Raw genomic sequence first — 18,364 nt, forward strand, 5'->3', positions numbered from 1 at the left:
CGCCTATCCCTATCTATACTTTTTATTTTTATTTTTTGGGCTATTCTAGATTTCCCACCCCAGATCTCATCCAAGAACATGGATCAGCTTCATTTTTCATTTCATCTTTTTCAATAAAATGCCATCTTCCTTCTACCCTGCCCAGGCCAAATGCAATAAATACAGTTATTTCCAGCACTGAAAGGATTCGGCATGTCACTGGTGAAGGCTCCATTAAAAGGCAGAAGAAGCACAGAGGGGGCCATTTGAGGTCAACAGTGCAAAAACCGGTTGCAAAGATGGGGACACGAAAACTAGATTTTTATTCTTCCTAGAGTGATGCAAATCACGACACTCCGTTTCATTTCCCCACAAGCGTTGGAAGGTCTGGAGGCTCCAACATTGTTGCGGTGGCTGTCAGGGGCCACAAAACGTGCCAAGCATTTAAGGACGAAAAACATTGGTTATCATTGTGGATCACGGCTCACTTCATCAAGGGCGTGTGATGAATTGAGCAGGTACCCGATGGAAACTTTAACCATTTTCAATTTGTTAGCTGCTAAGTTGCCTCCAGGACTCTTTGCTTGCTTCCCCAAATTTGCATTTTTGACAACTCAATGCTTTTCTGTCAGGTTGATGAAATGTGGGCAAATCTTATTAACATCCAAAAATGTCTCCTGTTTCCTTCAGTTCCATGACTCTGGGAATCAGAGAGAGCCCATGTCTTTGGGATCTTGCTTTGCAATGGCCACCTCAGCATAAAGAATTGCATCCCAGGACAGGGGTGGGCAACCATGGCACCTTTCTGACCTGTGGATGATGGTGGTCTTGGCTTGATCGATCCAGAATATTCTGAGACCTCTAATTTTTCTCTAGGAGGCCTTTAAAACCCGAGTGCTTTGCTTTGAGACACCTACCTTGGCTCCTACCATTTCCAAACTGCTTTTAACCAGATCTTCTTTGGAAGTTTGAGTGGGAAGCAAGCCCTTAAATAAATTAGTCCCTTCTTTAAAATCCACCCACTTAGGAAGTGGAGCTACAGTCCATGTCAGCAGACATTCTGCTGCGAAATGGTAGCTGGAGTTAATTTTTTTCAAGTTAGTGGAGACAGGAGATTTTTTACTACTTTTCATCCCCAAGCTCTTAAATATGTATGGAAGTGGTCATATCAGAGATGTACTTAAATCACTGCAGGAGTGGAATTTAACCTCCTTTTTTCTAATGATGGGATGTATTTTTTCTCCATATCTCCAGATGATACGCCTACAAAGAGATGTCAGAGAATGGTAGAACGTTTGACTTTGCACTATCCTCCTTTGGGCTGGAATTTTGCACCTGTCACACAATTCTGGTCTTGTCTGGAAATAAGCTAAAATGCAGGAGAGATCATGAAAGCTGTTCCATCCCTATTATGGTTCAATCTGTCCATGAACAAAGCACGGTGCCAGGAAGTAATAGCCAGCTGGCTTAAGGGTCAAAAGCTCAGCAGCAGAAGGAAAGAGATGAAATCCAAGGTGGAATTTCTCTCCCTTGTTTTAAATGGCAAACTTACAAGGTGAACTCTTATTTTATACAGCTCCTCACTCCACTTCGTTTCCTGGCCTTGAATAAAGAAAGCATACTTTCATGGTTCCACAGAAACAATGGTGAGTCAATAGCTATTCAGTCTTCAGTGGACTTCAGGCTGCTATTACAGAGGTGCTGAAGCTGTTTGAGAATGAGAGGAAGAGGAGGAGGAGGAGGAGGAAGAGGAGGAAGAGATGGAGATGGAGGAGGAGAAGGAGAAGGAGAAGGAAGAGGAGGAGATGGAGATGGAGAAGGAGAAAGGGAAGAGGGAGGAGGAGGAGGAGGAGGAGGAGAAAGAGAAGGAGAAGAAGGAAGACCAACACTATTGTGGCACAGTTTCATGATCAGATCCCCACCTTTGTAACAAGTCAATCCAACTGACCAACAAGGTCAAGATTTCCCAACCTAGGTTTCTGTTAACCACAACCTTGGTCAGCCCAGACTGAGCACACCTCCTTTCTCACAACTGTGATTAACAGCTAACAGCCACAGAGCAACGTTACAAGAGAAGCTGATCGAAATCAATGAAGTATACAGAAGTATTTCTAAAAACCACTTCTATAAACTTTCACCAAGCAGCGCATGAGAGAGGAGAACCCTGAAGGGCCAGGCAAATCTCAGCTTCCAATGCTTGGCAGTTAAAAAGCCACGGTGTGTAACTGGGCTGGTCCTTAGGTTTTTTCCTCTCTCTATCAGGTGACCTTGATGACCCAGGGTGGCTGAGTCAGGGCTTAAATCTGGGTCACCGTTGTGCTGCTCCAACCTGGCACACCTCATGCTTGGCACCAGTGCCATGAGACTGCCCAAATCAAATTGAGGGAGCACCTGTGCAGGAGAAGAGACACTGGAGTCCACCCAGGGAAAAAAAAACTTTTCAGGAGAGGAAGTTTGGGAAACCAGCCTGTTTCATCTCCCAACCACCCGCCATTGGAACAGATTTGTCCTGACAGGCACACCTACACACTCCTTGGCGTTCATCTGCGTTTGGACTAGCTGGATCGTTTGCACCCTTAAATGGGGCGCCCACACATCCTGCACCCCCAGCCTGCTAGGGATCTGCCAGCATTTGTTACGTGGCGCTTCCATTCACACTCTCTAACGTTCACACCTCCCTTTTGCTCAGCCCAAGAAATAGCCATCTCGTCCCTACCTGTAAAATTTCTCTGAATTAAGCAGATTTAGGATCAAGGAGATCCGGGCACCAAAATGCGTACTTAATTCCATGATCTAAGGAGCCATGAGATTGATCTTTTCTTTGATTACAAAACTGCTGTGCCGGTAATTCTCGACATACAACCGTTCATTTAGTGGCTGTTCAAACTTACAAAAAGCACTGGAAAAGGTGATTTATGGGCGTCTTTCACATTTACAACCGTTGCAGCATCCCCACGGTCACATAATTCAGACGCTTGTCAATTGACTTCTCTTTATGACAATTGCAGTGTCCCAGGGTCACATGATCCCCCTTGGCGACCTTCTGACCAGCCACGTCAATGAGGAAGCCAGACTCACTTAAACCAGGGGTCCCCAAACCCCGGTACATGGGCTGGTACCGGGTCGCGGCATGCCACCAACCGGTTCACACAAAGAAGCAAAGCCCCATCCATGGGATGCAGACAGCACACAAAACCACGCACTCTTCGGTCCACGTAAAAACCTCTCTCCACGGAACCGGGACCTCTGACGTAAACAACCGTGTGACTAATTTAACAAGTGCAGTGATTCACTTAACAAGTGTGTCAAGAAAGGTCATAAAACGAAGCAAAAGCCCCTGAAAAAAATGTCTCACTTGGGCTCAGTTGTGGCTGATAAGGACTACACAGCAGATTTAGGATCAAGGAGATCCGGGCACCCTGGGGAGAAGATGGAATGTCTGACTTTGGTGGCTGGAGCCGAAGCCTCAGCTGTGGGCAACAGCCACACTTCTTTCCATTTAATTCCTCCACTGGTTAGCTAGTTATTAATATTAATAAGCAAGCTTTAATAGCCGGTCTAGTTTTAATATGAACCTTGCAACTCAGCCAGGTGGAAGCCGACACTGGAAACCCGAAGCCAAGTTGAGCAGTGAAGGATTCCAGGCCTGGATCCAAACGGTTGATCCTAACTTCTCCAGAGGGTGATCAACCAAGAGGATTTTGAAAGGTAAGGTAGAGAAGATATACAGTGAAAGTTCTTCGGTGAAATGAAGAATGGTCTCCGATTGTCTGATCTGGCAACTTGGAAGTGTTCAATATTCATGGCGTGCGATCTCCCGGCTTTCTTAGAAGCGGACAATTTTTAAACCGGGAAGCCTGCAGGGAAAAATCTATTTAAGATGGTCTCTTAAACCATTTAAATTGCAGGTCTGTTTCTTCAGAAAAAGCCTTCGTGCTGCTTATCAATACTCCCAGAAATATTAATATGGCACAGTTTGGTTATTGTCTTAGGGCAAAACACCCCAAATGACCTAGGGAGACTTTTATCCCCCTTGGCTTCTGCCCAATTTTCTCCTCTGCAACCTATGGAGGCAGAGGAATTTTATTTTTAAATTGCTTATGCTTCCATACCTTTACTAGGAGCCCTTTCAAACTGATACATATATATATATATATATATATTTGAAGTGTTGTAGGAATATTTACTTTTGCATTCCCCCCCCCCATCACCACCCTCCATTTTTCCTGTTAGTGTGGCTTAACACCTAGCGGTCTAAAGAGCCTTGGTGGAGCAGTGGGCTAATGCCTCCTTAAGTAACACCAGCTGCCTTCAATTAGTGCAGGTTCGAGTCCCACCAGGCTCAAGGTTGACTCAGCCTTCCATCCTTCCGAGGTAGGTAAAATGAGGACCCAGATTGTTGGGGGCAATTAAGCTGACTTTGTAATAATGCCGCTGGGGGGGGGGGGCAAAAGCCCTAATAAGCAGGCATATACATAGAATGAAGGCTATTGCTAAGCACATTGATTTGTGCTTAGAGTGTAAGCCGCCTTGAGTCTTCAGAGAAGGGCGGGATATAAATGGGATTAAAATTAAAACAAATAAATAAATGAAGGGCTGTCAAAAGGAAAAGGAGGAAGAGGAAGATTGTGGTTTTACTGATTAATTACAATTATACACCAAATTATGAGTGATCCTGTATGCCCACCCTCCCTTCCTCCTTCCCCACCCTTCTCTCCTTGCCAAATCCGCTAGAAAGTAGACCAGGAAGGGGAAAGAAAGAAAAAAGGAATGGGAGAAAAGCAAGAAAAGAGGGCGTTATTTTGTCAGCAAAAATCCCTTTCGCAGAGGCTGAATTATATTTAATGCACGGAAGCCAACAGTATGCAAAACCCTGGGGGTGGGGGGTGGTGGAAATAGTTATATCTTGACCCAGAGCCATTGGGCTCCTACTGGTATTAATCCTGAGTGACTTCAATTAGCTGTAAAATAGCTCTGGATACGGAGGGCAAAGATGTCGTGCCTGGATGATGGGAGATTAGGGTTAATCTGCCCTTGTGGTTTACAGGAGCAGTTAAACAACTTCCCAGAGGAATCCGCCCTCCAGCCAGAAAATCAGGATGGACTTTACGGGGGTCCTTCGAGGAGGAACCCGTCGACTCTGGCGGAAGGTTTCATGGCTAACGTGGACCTCAACAGGGGTATAGAGAGGGTCATCCTGGGGTAGCAGTGGGCAGCTAGGGGTCTCCTCCTTCTCCCCTCCCCTCCTCTTCTTCCTCCTCTTCCTCCCCTCCCTCTCCTTCTACCCCTCCTTCCTCCTCTTCCTCTTCCTCCTCCTTCTCCCTTACTCTCTTCTTCCTCTTCCTCCCCCTCCCCCTCCCTCCTTCTTTTTCCTCCTCCTCCTCCTTCTTCCTCCTCCTCCTCCTCTTCTATCTCCCCCTCCTCATCTCCTCCTCCCTCTCCCCCTTCTTTTTCTTCCTCCTTATCTATCTCCTCCCCCTCACCTCCCTTCCTTCTCATTCCCCTCCTCCCCCTCCTCCTTTTCTCCTCCTCCTCCTCCTCCTCCTCCTCCTCCTCCTCCTCCTCCTCCTCCACGAATGGTCACTGAAAAGAGGCCATCAGTAGCCAAAGCCTACCTGTATGTACCCCCCTGTTTGAGCACTAATGAAAGGGTGTAAAGAATGCTTCTGATCTTGGATAACGGAGCTTGGAAAAGAGGGAGGTGGAAGAACCCATGGTTTATAAACCACCACGGGCCCATTTCCCATACTACAGGAAACCCAGGGTAACGTGCTGGCCCCACAGCCTTCTGGAAGGAAATAAGGACTCCGATAAGTAAAGAAGGCACTTAAGAATATCAAAAGCCCACCTTTCCCGCCTCCCTCTCTGCCCGTAACACTCTGAGGGGACTCAAGGAAGGTGTTAAGAAAGTCGCTTTCTCTGCCGTGATGTCAGATTGACACCATTTGCCGGAGAAGACGGGGCAAAGCACATCAAGAATCCCCCGTGTGTGCTTCCTCTTTGCTCTGGGGCTACACATTAAAAGCTTTTCGACCAGCTGCCGTGAACCTTTGATCTGCATCTTATTCTTGCTGATTTCCCTCGCTTTGCTGGCTTCCTCCATGCCTGAAACGGATCTTGGAAAGGTTAAGAATAAGAACAGAGTTGGAAGGGACCTTGTAGGTCATCTAGTCCAACCCGCCGCCCCCCCCCCCCAGTGCCTAAGCAGGAGAGCCTACACCGTTTCCGACAGATGGCAGTCCAGTCTCTTCTTGAAATCTTCCAGGGATGAAGCTCCCGCAACTTCTGAAGGCAACTTCTGTTCCACTGGCTGATTGTTCTCACTGTCAGGAAATTTCTCCTCATTTCTGGGTTGCTTCTCTCCTTGATCCCTTTCTATCCGTTAGTCTGGCCTTCAGGTGCTTTGGAAATATAGGCTGACCCCCCAGCTCTCTGTGACTGCCCTCTCCAGGCTGAAGGCCGCCTGGACATGCCCAGGAGTCGCCTCTGTTGGGCCAATGAAGCCAAGGGCCTCCCCAAAGGACCCCTGCCTCAACACTCCCCTTCAAAACTCAGCCCTTCCATCAAGGCTTTGGAAAAAGACCCTTGCCTCGAAGTAGTTCTGTCTTCTTTCCCCCTCCCCTCTCTTGCCTGTTTGGTGCTAATTAGGAGATGCTGAACCTCTTGGGAGTGAGAACCTGCTGCTGGTGTCTCCCAGGGATTTATGTTTACATTCTTTGCAAAGAGTCCCATTCACAGATAACTCCTACTATTAATTTGACTGCAGAGCCCAACGCAGTTGTATCCAGGCTCGCGGCTCTACTATGGAGGGGGGGGGGGAAAGTGAGGGAACACGATTCCGTTCCTGCCTTTAAATAAACCGCCTAATTTGCAAGGTCCAGCTCAGTCGATGGGTCGAGATGCAGCTGTTGGTCAGAGTGCCAACTCTTTGGATTTTGGGATATGCTTTTGAGAGTTTCCGAGGCTACACGGGGGACCATCTCTGCTTTTAAAGGGAAGGCGGGGGCGGGGGGGGGGGAAATCCCGAGTCTTGCTATGCTTTGTAGCTATCTTGTTGCAATGGCAATCCTCACTGAGGTCAAGCACTCTGCATGCAACCCTCAGTGTGGATAATGTACGGGTCAACCTTGAAGGGAGGAAGGAGGGAAAGGAAAAGGAAGGAAGGAAGGAAAGAAGAGGGAGGGAGATGGACGGGAAGGGAAGGATAGGGTAGGGCAGGAAAGGAAGAGGAGAAAGGAGGAAGCGAGGAAAAGGAAGAAAAAAGGAAAGAAAGAAGGGAGAGGGGGAGGGAGGGAGGGAGGAAGGAGGAAGGATAGATGGAAGGGAGGGGTGGAAAGAGAGTGTGGGGGTGGAGAAGGAGGAGGAAGGAAGGAAGGAAAGAAGAAATGCCAGAAATGCTGGCTTCAAGCCAACTGCTTGAGATTTTCTACCGTTCCCCCCAGAGACTCTAATGGCTTCGCTGGATGAACTTGTTTAAATTCCTCAATATTAACTCTCATTCAACAGTTCCTTCTTCAGCCCCAGGAGAGATGCAAATGAAGGCACCTGATTCCTTTTTATCTTTCTCTCTGTCTCTCCCTCCCTCCCCCTTTCTTTCTTTCTTTCTTTCTTTCTTTCTTTCTTTCTTTCTTTCTTTCTTTCTTTCTTTCTTTCTTTCTTTTTCTTTCTTTCTCTCTCTGTCTCTCTCTGTCTCTCTGTCTCTCTCTCTCTTTCTTTCTTTCTTAAGATAAAACAAAATCCAGTTGCCTTATTTTTGGCCAACGCCAAGAAAGTGGCTTCTTTCTAGCAGTTTAAATTTTGATCTAGACAAGGAAGGAGGAGTAGAAGTAGAAGGGAGGAGAAGGAGGAGGAGGAGGAGAAGGAGAAGAAGAAGAAAAAGAAGAAGAAGAAGAAGAAGAAGAAGAAGAAGAAGAAGAAGAAGAAGAAGAAGAAGAAGAAGAAGAAGAAGAAGAAGAAGAAGAGGAGGAGGAGGAGGAGGAGGAGGAGGAGGAGGAGAAGAAGAAGAAGAAGAAGAAGAAGAAGAAGAAGAAGAAGAAGAAGAAGAAGAAGAAGAAGAAGAAGAAAAGATGGCCATTTCCTGCCATTTCCAAGCTTTCTAGATGCCTTTTTATTCTCTTTTTTCCGTTCCCCGTCTTTCCTTCTGCCCAGGCTGACATGCTTCTCCTCTCGCCCACTCACCCAAACCCCTCCCCTCTGTGCTGCTATTGTCCTGGATGACATTAATAAGCTCCCTGAAAACAATGCAATTATGAATTATCCCTTTGTGCCGGTGGAATTACTAATTATTGCTCAGATAAAGGGCAATATCATTGATGAAACGCAATACGATCGCCGTCTTTGTTCCGTGTTTGTTTTATTTGAGGATGAAAAGACCAGCCTCCTCTCTCCAGGACGCTGCGGAGAGTTGGAAGGGTTCCCCTTGGCAGGCGCACCGAGAAGGCTACGCACAGGCCTTGCAATTATTCAGAGGCTCGCTGAAGTCTCTTGAAAACCCAGATTTGGGCCAACACCCTGTTCTTGGTTAATTCACTGAGAAAATATATATATATATATATATATATTTAAAAGGCACGTCAGGTTGGCCCCCTTTGCAGTGATTGCTCATGGAAGGAATGTGAATAACAGCCAAGAATATGGGCCAAGACTTTTTATTAGATTTGAATAGCCTTTGCACACCAAGGAAACCGAGATACCGTTTCCAGATTTGCTCCTTGGAGAAAGCTTGCTATGTTAGGAGTTAAGCGGCCATAATAGGTGGGCAACTCTCCAGTAATGTATTTGTTTTCCTTCCTTCCTTCCTTCCTTCCTTCCTTCCTTCCTTCCTTCCTTCCTTCCTTCCTTCCTCCCTCCCTCCCTCCCTCCTTCCTTCCTTCCTTTCCCCTCCCTCCCTCCCTCCCTCCCTTCCTTCCTTCCTTCCTTCCTTCCTTCCTTTCCCCTCCCTCCCTCCCTCCCTCCCTTCCTCCCTCCCTCCCTCCCTCCTTCCTTCCTTCCTTCCTTCCTTTCCCCTCCCTCCCTCCCTCCCTCCCTCCCTTCCTTCCTTCCTTCCTTCCTTCCTTCCTTCCTTCCTTCCTTCCATCCCTAATGAATAGCTGCAAGTCAGGAAGTATCTGTATTAAGGTTGAAGGACAATCTACAGACATTTGATGTCTTTCTGTAGCAATGGGGCTGCTGGGGGTTTTGAACCTTTCGTTTAAAGAGAGGAGCGTGGGACATAAAAGGTGAATTATCTCATTGGTCCCACTAGAAGGAAAAAGAAAATATCTGGAACAGGGGTGTCCAACCTTGGTGACATTAAGACTTGTGGACTTCAACTCCCAGATTTCCCCAGAAAATCTGAGGAACTCTGGGAGTTGAAGTCCACAAAGCTTTGATGTTGCCAAGGTTGGACGCTCCTCACCCAGAGTGAGCATGTTGCTACGAAGGGCTGAACCGCTTTGATTCAACCTTGGCACAAGAACTAAGAAATCTATGTTGTTAATCAGTCCAATCTCAAGACCCCTGGATATAGGATCTTGTCCTCCATGCGGATGGGAACGACAGAAGAAAATGGGGGCATCAAAGCAACCCCTAAAGCCCACGCCAGGGTCGCACAACACCTGCTGTACAAATTACGCACACCCTTCTCCCTTCGCCACACTGTCAAGTGTGAACCAAGCTGCTAATGAGCTCAGAAACAGGGAGAAACTCAAATTAACATGGTTGAACTGAGACAAGCTTGCCGAGTTATGGAGCTGATGAGGTTCTTTTCACGTTGGGAGGACGGGCAATGAATTCATGAACCCAACAGTACCTTGTGTTTTCAATTAACAAGGCCAAACAGGAGCCCTTCGCTCAGGTTGGCTTTTCCGAAGAAGCAGAACCCCTTAAATATTTCATAGAAAGTTATCTCCCCCTCCCCTCGGAACGCTTTCTTTTCCTTTTTAAAGAAAGACAGCTCCTTCTCACCCCTTTTGTTCATGTCAGGAGGTAATTAAGCGTGAAAGATCAGATTGCATAACAAAAAGACTCAACAACCCCATGACTTCGCTGGCTTCCTTCAACCAACCACCCCTTTCTCCTCATTTAAGCATTAACACACCATCCTTGGGTGAACACAGAACTGTCAAGATGGGAACTCACGCCCCACTTGGTCACGGAGAGAAGAAAGAAAGAAAAAAGGAACCCATTTCTGATTACATCCAGTTTCCTAGGCTGTGAACCCTGGAGAACCACAGGTTGGCAGAAGAGACAGGTACAGAATAACAGAGTTGGAAGGGACCTTGAAGGTCTCCTAGTCCAACCCCCTGCTCGAGCAGGAGACACCCCCCCACACATACAATTCTGGACAAATGGTTGTCCCAATCTCTTGTTGAAAATCTTCAGAGTCTGAGCATCCACAACTTCTGGAGGCAAGCCGTTCCACTGATTAATTGTTCTCACGGTCAGGAAATTCCTCCTTAGTTCCAGGTTGCTTCTCTCCTTGATTAGTTTTCACCTATTACTTCTTGTCCTGCCCTCAGTTGCTATGTGTCTGTTTGTCTGTCATCCATCCATCCATCCATTTATCTTATCATCTTATCTTATCTTATCTTATCTTATCTTATCTTATCTTATCTTATCTTATCTTATCTTATCTTATCTTATCTTATCTTATCTTATCTTATCTTATCTTATCTTATCTCTGCCTGCCTGTCATCCATCCATCCATCCATCCATCCATCCATCCATCCATCCATCCATCCATAATCTAATCATCTAATCTAATCTAATCTAATCTAATCTAATCTAATCTAATCTAATCTAATCTAATCTAATCTAATCTAATCTATCTATACCATTCCATTCCATTCCATTCCATTCCATCTATACTACCTTCATCTATTTATCTATCTATCAACTCATCCATCTCTCTTTTTCTTTTATCACCTAGAAATATCTATCAGAGCCACATTAAGTGATCGTCCAGCATCAGTCTGTCCAATTTTACTTCCCATGAAATCCCTTCTTTCAGTTTTGCTGCCAAAGAAGACAATTACCCTTTCAGGTGGCAGCAGATAGTTTTAAGGCAACAGTCAGGCCATAGGCAGTTTCTGGGACTAGATGGAGAGCTCTGTCTCCCATTGAATTCTCTCTTCTTTCTCACTGCAGAGTGCTCCAAAAATGAAGTTATTGGCGGATGTAATGTTTTCTCTACCTGACAATTTATGCTGTTGGTTCTCCAGGAAAGTGCTGACCTCTGCATTGACAGACCATCCCTGGATAGACATGTTTCTATAAATAAACCTGCTTTTTTCCCTCTCTGACTGAAGGGATAAAGCTTTCGATTATTTTGACTTGCAGTGCTCATTCTCTTTCCCAGCCTTCTCTCCTGGCTGGGTTAAAACTACACAAAACCCTCCCCAATTTTATATCCGGCATCCATTTTATTTCTTCTTCTGTTTCAGCAATGGGAAACCTGCCTTTAGTCCATGCTGGTATAAACAATCCACGCAGATGTTTGCACAATACAGTATATCAGCCTTTAGACTTGTTAGGATTGCAGCTTCCAAAATTTCACGGCCAAAGAGACTGACGCTTTTCAAGGGGCACCTGATTATAGCACGCAACATTAGACCGTGGTATGCTTAACTACGGTTTATACCAGAGGTCTTCAAACTCGGCCCTTTTATGACTCATGGACTTCAACTCCCAGAATTCCTCAGCCAGGCACGCTGGCTGAGGAATTCTGGGAATTGAAGTCCATGAGTCATAAAAGGGCCGAGTTTGAAGACCCCTGGTTTATACCATTGAACCCCTGTTGGCTGACTTCACACGACCATCATGGGGTCATCCGCTCACGGCAATCCTAAACAGATCTGGCTAAGATATTGCACGAACAAGGCCATTTTTCTCAACTTTTAGTTCTTCTCCTGTCTTTTTCTCCAAGCAGGAGGTGAACTTATTTAAAGGATTGTGTTAAGTTCAACCCTCCACTAATTTAAAGGACCGTGGCCTTAAGTTCCCTAGGTCTGATTTTGGAAAACCATAAAAGAATCAGCCTGGAGTCCTTACATTTCCACAAATGATCCAAGTCCATCCCCTCTTGAATTCTGTTGACTCTTCATCTAGTAGCAATTTAGCGCTGACTGTTAGCTGACTAGATTCTTGAGCATGAGAAATCAAACAGCTTAATTACAACTCAACGAAGGCTCCTGACTCTTCGTGCCTAACACATATAGCTGCATTTGGCTTCTTTAAAGCCCCCCACCCCAACCCACAGCCAGAGAAAGGGACGCTGGAATCATCCTGATGATTTTTTTTTCCATTAAGGAACTAAATTTTGTTCTGCTCTGAAACCTCTCTTTGTTCCCTCCAGAGAGCTGTCAAGCTGGGAAATTGCCAGAGAACAGCCAGCTCTGATGTTTGCTGTCTCACACACACTGCCTTATCAAATTGACAGTTCACAAATTTCAATCTAGGATTCTGTACATACAGTACAAGCTGAAACCTGCTCCTGCCTCTTCTGAGTGTCCTGGAGAAAGACACAAAGAGAGTGGTGCAGGCTGGAAAAAAAGGGGCCAACAATTGTCACAGAACAAGAAGGATGAAATGTAAGAGAAGAAAAATCTACAGCTTGACCATCCAGGGTCATCAAATCTACCCTCTGAATGGTGCCTCTTGACAGTCTTTTGTTGGAAATTTCTACTACTACTACTACTACTACTTACAACAACAACAACAACAACAACAACAACAACAACAATAATAATAATAATAATAATAATAATAATAATAATAATAATAATAATAATAATAATAATATCAGCCAATGGAATTAAGATCTATGGTAGTGTTTCTGAACTGGCCAACTTTAAGATGGCTGGACTTCAACTCCCAGAATTCCCCAGCCAGCATTCTGGGACTTGAAGTCCGCCCATCCTAAAGTTGTCCAGGTTGAGAAACAGTGCTCTATATTAAACTGAGATGGTGAGACGTAGACATTTGCCTCAGATAGCAATATTTTAGATAAAGAAATATGGGACATTGGTGTGAACAGAAGGCCATCAAGTTTTTTTCCATGCTGAGCAGAAGAATCTAAATTCAAGTGGCCTCCAAGTCAGCCGTATCAAGGAACAACCACAGATACGTGCTCCAATGTGCAGTAGAAAATTCCCACTTGGTCAAACGTTGGGTGGTCTATTTTCATTGTTTAGGTACTCCACACAGATTTCATGTTCCTGCTCACAATCTGGACTAAGTGACACAGTCAGGTGTATTTTCAACCATAGCAAAATGCAGGCCATTTCTTAGGGGGCTTCTCACTCACCCAAGCAAATGTAGGACGACCAGTTTCCAGAGATGCGGTCCTGATCCTCCCTTCGCTGGTCCAATCATGCACTGAAAGGAAAAAAAGAAGGTATTTTGAGACCGTCTGCCTCACAGAGAATTACATCCTTCATGAGTGATTTTGGACCTATCACTCATTCAGGTCAAGCCACCTCCCAAGATTGTGGGGCTTCAGTAGGAATGACTCTTTGGGTAAATCACCTTGATGGTCCAGAGGAAAAAGGCAATCGATCAATAAAATGTATGGAATAAGTCTGGCGATGTAATGGTCTGCGAGAATGACCTGGGGAGGCAGGAGGGAGAGAGCTGAAAAGAGGATAACCAACATTGAAAACGAGTCACAGACCACAGAAAGGGGAATGATGGGGGAAGCATTTCAGAAGACTTTTCTTGAGAATGAGGGGAAGAAATACTTTCAAACGTGCAAGATTCTGTCAACGTAACCTTACAATAAGGATGGAGTTAGTACTCGAGTAGAGTATAGAATAGAATAGAATAGAATAGAATAGAATAGAATAGAATAGAATAGAATAGAGAAAAAAGTAGAGAATAGAATAGAATAGAGAAAAAAGTAGAGAATAGAATAGAATAGAATAGAATAGAATAGAATAGAATAGAATAGAATAGAATAGAATAGAATAGAATAGAATAGAATAGAATAGAATAGAATAGAATAGAAAGTTGAGTCGAGTCGAGTCGAGTCATGTAGAAGAAAGAGAGGCAGAGCCTGAGGTGGAGTCATGAGAGGAATCAGCCTAGAATCATTACATTCCCACAAGCAGTCCAAGCCCAACACCTCTTGAATTCCATCAACTCTTATTTAGTGCCAATTTAGTATTGAGCATAAGTTGATTCTTGTAAATAGGTATGAGAAAATAAATCTGCTTAGCTAGAATTTATGGTGCGGTCCTGATTCTTCATGCCTGACAGGTTAATACACACATGGTTGTGCTTCTTATATGGTCAACCTTGCAGGAGCTAACAGGAAGGCAAGCATGTGACCAGGATTATGACTTAGCAAAGAACAAACAGACATTGAGCACTGTCACAAGACTTTAGCCTTTCTTCATTCTCATTCAAGAGATGGCCAAGCAGGGCATCTGCTGCCAGGTTTGAACCAGCTTCAATTGTCACACTGATGACAAGAATAATTGAATACCTCCAGCGCAAGGCTATTAAGCCAACATCAACCGACGCTTTATATAATCCTGTATAAAAGGATACAGAAGGGAAGAGAACAGTTGAGGAGGAATATAATTGGAAGCACAGCTTGAGAAAACCTTTGCTGGCACGTGGAAGAAACACGCCAGCGCTAGTTCTCAGACAGATGGCATCAGCTTGGAGATTTCATACACAGGTGACAAAAACTTCCAGGCCGAGCAACTCACATTTTCACTGGCATATTTCAGTCTTGGGCAGAGGGCCAAGTTTTTCAAAAGATCATCCAAGCCTAGGTAGGCAACCTTGGCTCTTTTATGACTTGTGGGCTTCAACTCCCAGAAATCCTGAGCCACAGGATTTCTGAGAAGTCCACGAGTCATAAAAGAGCCAAGGTTCCCTACCCCTGGTCTATCCTGACGAGGAATGAAATAGAATCAGGGTTGCCTAGATCTCATAGTTAACGCTTGGGGAGTGGTGCTTCTCAACCTTCATCACTTCAAAACTCCTAGTATTTCCCAGCCATCATGGTATCATCTCACCCAGTGGTGGGATTCAAATAGGTGAACAACCGGTTCTCTGTGTGGATGCCATTTCCAGAAGTCCATTCTGGGCCTGGGCAACCAAAAACTTAGCTACCGGTTCTGCCGAAGTGGTGCGAACTGGCTGAATCCCACCACTGATCTTGTCCCTTGAGAGGAATCAAATCACAAAGACTGAAGGAACGATCATCAGATCCAAGGGCATCATTCCAGTCTTTGGCCACCCAGGATGATTACTACAGAAACTCTTTTTTTTCTTGGAAGGGCATCTCAGAAGACATTGATATTTGGACAATTGGTAGGGAAAATAAGGCAGATAATTTTTCTCCTGCCAAGCATGGGTTTGCTTGCTATGCCCCTGAGGACAAAGATGTGGGTCACATCGTAAGTTCTGCAGAAACTTCTTCAGAAGCTGAACTTTGCCCTGTGGAAGCATCTCCTCGCTGTCCACCAAATGGTTATCACTTCATTCCACCTCAATCCCATTTGCAAAGCTTGAATGCCTGAAATCAACTTTGGTTTGAAGTAGCACCAACCCCTTCTGGATGCTGTTTTCCTTGCTTGAATGGGCAGGAAAGCGACAGCATCAAGCCAGCTCTTGTCTTCCCGTCAGCTCCCCACATGTGGGTAAGAGGACACTTTAACTCCCACCAATCTTCTCCCAAGGAAGGCACTTATGCAGCATCATTAAGCCATTCCTCTCTTTTCTTTTCTGATAAACCAGAAAGACGGAGATGAATTCCTGCTTACCATGGCAGGTGCATTCTCCTGCCCTCTCATCTCATTCCCATTCCACAGTTGCTGCCTGCTTCACAATGCATTAATGAACGGAGTTTCATAGCCCAGATGCAGAGCTGGAATGAAGCAAACACATCTCTAGACAAGCCAAAGCTGATCTGAACCGAGTTGAACAGAACTGACATCTCCCCAGCTATTTCCCTACATAAGTACCAGGAAGACCTCAAGATGTCAATGAATTAAGCTTGATTCTGGGTAACTTCCTGGAATCCATAGGGAAGTGGTTGGCCATGGTCTTCAAATATGTCCAGGATGCTTCCCAATGTTCTAGTCCATCCATTGGCCTGGGATTCTCAGTGGATGCCCCATTTATGGACTGACGTGACCAAGTTCTCTTTAGCTTCAGACATCAGTCATGGTCAGCTGAAGCATTCAAGAGGGCCTTAGTCATGCATAAACCCTTTCCTCATGAGGAGTGTGATCACCGGTGAATCTAGAAACTCTACCATCTGCATTCCCCAAGGCAAAATAATGGTTTCATTTGGAATTGGGGCAGTGTGGGGGGGGGAAACTACACCTCAAGAAGATACTTCAGGAATATTTTCCCCAAGATCCTCAGAATCTGGATGTCTCTGATCATCTTCAAGTTCTCCAGGAATAGAGAACTTGTTCCTCATGGTTATTATTAAAAAAAATGGATGGATGGATGGATAATGAAATCCATCCATCACCTTACAAGAGCTTTGATCCGTAGGCAAAAAAGGTAAAAAGTGTGTCCATTTTAACACTGAAGGTCTTAACTTTAGAATCCACTCTCTCTAAGTGATGTCGCACATCCAGGGTGTTTGCACCACACGGTGTCCAGCTGCCCAGGAAGATCGGGAGATCAACCTGGGAGGAAGTAGGAACACCTTATCTTATCCCACTGAGGATCTGTGAAGGATTCACAAAGAAGATCAACAGAAGGATATACACACACACAAACCCTATAGTGGATTGGTTCTTTATAAAACAACTGAAGAGCATTTATTTATAGCTTCTCAACACCTTAGAGACTTTCTCTCCTGGGTGTTTTATCCCAAGGTACACAACATGATGTGCAATCATTTGGAGTTTTGTCAGGCTGTGCACATGTTTGTAGAATAGAGGACACACACACCTTCTTTCTCTTCCTGACAATATGTCCTCTCCGATTCTTTCTCACATTCCACTAATTTTGTCTCCCTGGGGGAGGGACCCAGTTTAGCAGCTGGTTTGGGGGTTGTGTATCCTTCCTCTTGGAGAACTTGTCTTCTAGATCCAGAAGTATTAGAATGAGTGGAAGGGCTGGGGTTATTTTTTTGGGGGGAGTGAGTTGTCACAGGCAGAAGAACAGATCAAGACCCCCTTTCTGAATCTCATCTTTCCACTTAGTCTCTGCTGGCAGAGAATTGAGCAACCCCACTCAAAACCCCCAACCCACTTACAGCTGAAAGATTACTGTAAGGTGGTGCAGAAAAGATGACAAGAGATTATCCCTCCCTCCCCCTTCCTTCCTTCCTTCCTTCCTTCCTTCCTTCCTTCCTTCCTTCCTTCCTTCCTTCCTTCCTGAAGATTTACTTGGCTTTATAATGTGCTATTTTTAAGAAGCTTGGTGGGAATTACGTAATCATTTGCTGAATATTATAATCATTTGTCGAGGGGGAGGGTCAAGGTGGGTACAAGTATGAGCAATTTGTTGCCGTCAAAAGTCCATGGCATGAGGCCAAACAATAAAGAAGTGTAGGGAAGGTTGAGCCGGTCTACAGGAAACCATCTGCTGATGTTAGGATAACACCAGAGCAGCTGGCCAAAACTGTCGGCCTGGTTTTGGCTTTGAAGTGGGACTAATTGTGGGGATTACAGTTGGAGACTCACACCTATCTTGACCCTTTCTCAAAACTTTTAAAATGGACCAAAACACACTGTTGGTCTTCAACCAATTCTGATGCCAAATTTTGGCTCTGTACTATTAAGGAAGATGTCAAACTATACCTTGGGGACATTCATGGTCTACAGTTATGGATTGTCCACTTGCTACCTGGCCACTGATCTTCACCATGGTGCTATCTCAGCTCGTGGAACCACCATTGGTGGAAGCCATCCCTGGGAGTTTACAAGAAAAAGATTACAAGAAAAGCTCTTTGTCCAGGATGGAATGGAGATCCCTGCAGACGTTTGGACTAGTAGACCTCCAAAGTTCCCGTTCAATACTAGGATTCTATATTTCTTTAAGCAGCTAGAACTCATGTTTCATAAAGATAAGTGAAATTATTGCAGATTAACTTGATTTTTTCCCACCTTTATATTTGCTCTGACTCATTTCCACATCCGTTTCTGATGACTGCTCTCTTTTTTTAGAAAGTGAGCACAAACGTTAAGATGTCATTCCATGAGAATTTTCCCCAATAGACACATTACGGGCCTTTTTCTTTGTCCTAATGTCACCATCTTTCATGTATTTTTCCTAATATCCACTTTTTAAAAAGCCATTCTCACCAGCAAAATGCGTTTTCCTGTGCCTTTCCCTTAACATATGGATCTTTTTTTAAAAAAAAATCATTACGGCTGTAAGTCAGTGAAAATAAGAAGTTCGGAAAAGGAGCACGTTACAAATTTGTAAA

The 18,364-nt window shown here is 44.9% G+C and overlaps 1 protein-coding gene across 1 annotated transcript in view; it reads right to left on the minus strand.

Annotated features, from left to right (window-relative positions):
* LINGO1 (leucine rich repeat and Ig domain containing 1) overlaps nucleotides 1-18,364 on the minus strand; it is a 204,108-nt gene that overhangs the window by 64,717 nt on the left and 121,027 nt on the right. The window contains exon 3 of the mRNA XM_083370976.1: nucleotides 13,265-13,335. The gene's annotated coding sequence lies outside the window, so the exon portion shown is untranslated. The remainder of the gene's footprint in view (nucleotides 1-13,264; nucleotides 13,336-18,364) is intronic.

Source organism: Vipera ursinii (genome assembly GCF_947247035.1).
Source record: "Vipera ursinii genome assembly, chromosome: 11".
NCBI lineage: Eukaryota > Metazoa > Chordata > Lepidosauria > Squamata > Viperidae > Vipera > Vipera ursinii.